At 42.7% G+C, this 1,570-nt stretch overlaps 1 non-coding gene across 1 annotated transcript; it reads right to left on the bottom strand.

The window, feature by feature from the left end:
* Positions 1 to 526: 526 nt before the first annotated feature.
* On the bottom strand, positions 527 to 633 carry LOC145141587 (small nucleolar RNA R71). Its single transcript, XR_013722781.1, has one exon. It is a non-coding gene; the product is annotated as a small nucleolar RNA R71 (small nucleolar RNA).
* Between the last annotated feature and the right edge of the window lie 937 nt (positions 634 to 1,570).

Here is a 1,570-nt window from a genome sequence, read left to right as displayed (position 1 = left end):
CGGGAGAATCGAGCTCATCTACAAGGACAAGAGCAAGATTGCAAGTTTAGATCAAATACCTATCCCAAACGAGTCTGAATACGAGTCCGAGAACGAGTTTGGACTATATACGAGCGGACCCGAAGACGAGCCAAGCAACGAAATGGCAAACATTGAAGAAATGTCAATGGGAGCTTACAAGAAGCGTATTCGAGAAGATGTTGGTCCGGGATTAGTACAACCCGCGATTCCTGCCACTGCCACATTCGAGTTGAAGGGACACATCCTTGATGCACTAAAGGATATTATGTTTTATGGAAAGGATCATGAGGATGCTTTCAAACATCTAGATGAGGTCAACGACATTGCTGACTATTTCAATGTCCCAAATATCAATAGAGATACTGTCTTGCTAAGGATGCTACCAGTTACTTTCAAAAGAGCTGCAAAAGACTGGTTGAAAGCACTCCCACCTGGTACAATCAATACTTGGGTTCAAATGCGTGAGAAGTTTCTAGACCAATTTTGCCCACCATCCAAGATAGCAAAACTCAAGAAGGCAATAGCCAACTTTGAGCAACAGTCGGGGGAGTCACTATACGAGGCATGGGAGCGTTACAAAGGATTGTTAAGGAATTGTCCTCAACATGACCTTAATATTCAGCAATAGATGTCTATTTTATATGATGGGGTCAATGTCATGACTAGACAACTCCTTGATTCGCAAGGCCCTCTTACGAAGAAGAATCCTAACCAGATCAAGGTGCTAATTGAAGAATTCGCAAAACACTCTCGTGAGTACCACAACCCAAGACAAGATGGAACAAACGGCAGTTAGGGTGCACAATCTGAAGAAATGGCTGCTATGATGGCGATGTTGAATAATATGGACCGGAGATTGACCCAAATGGACCAATCAATTCATGCAATAAGAGTTGGATGTGAAAGGTGTAATGGTCCACACTTGACCAAGTATTGCAACTTAGACGATAACGGGTACAAAAAGGCTCAAGTTTGCTACTCGAGTGGGGATAAGTATGATGAGGACTGGAGAAAACCAAAGAAAGAGTGGCTGCCATATGATGAATACAAGAGGCAAAAGGAAGAAAAATATAAGCAGACAGGCCGAGGCATCTACCAAAAAGAGCAACCACCAGCCGAAAAGAAAGTAGACTTGGAAAACATTTTGACCATATTTATGGAAGCTTCCGAGAAAAGGCATGATGACACCGATGCAATGCTAAAGGAACACATGAAAATGATGAAAGAACAGCACACAATGATGATTGACCAGCAAGCCTCTTTATGAAATCATCAAGCATCGATCCATTATTTAGAAGTCTAAGTTAGTCAGTTAACTACTCTGGTGAGCAACAAATTATCCTCATAATTTCCCGAAAAGAATGCTCAATCCCATGTAATGATGATTGATACTGAATAAGAGGCCATCTCTGAGTTCCTAGAAGCACTAGAAGTGGAACCAAAGCCATCCGGACCAAAGCCAAAGAAGTCGAAGCTCGAAAACGAAATTGTTGCTGAAACACCAGACTCACGTCGTGAGCCCGCCATGCTCACGAAGTAGGCTCGGTCT

This window comes from Lactuca virosa, chromosome 9, assembly GCF_052849685.1.
Source record: "Lactuca virosa cultivar CGN04683 chromosome 9, Lactuca_virosa_CGN04683_v6, whole genome shotgun sequence".
NCBI lineage: Eukaryota > Viridiplantae > Streptophyta > Magnoliopsida > Asterales > Asteraceae > Lactuca > Lactuca virosa.
Note: the sequence above shows the minus strand (reverse complement) of the source record. Positions and strands in the feature narration are given on the sequence as shown.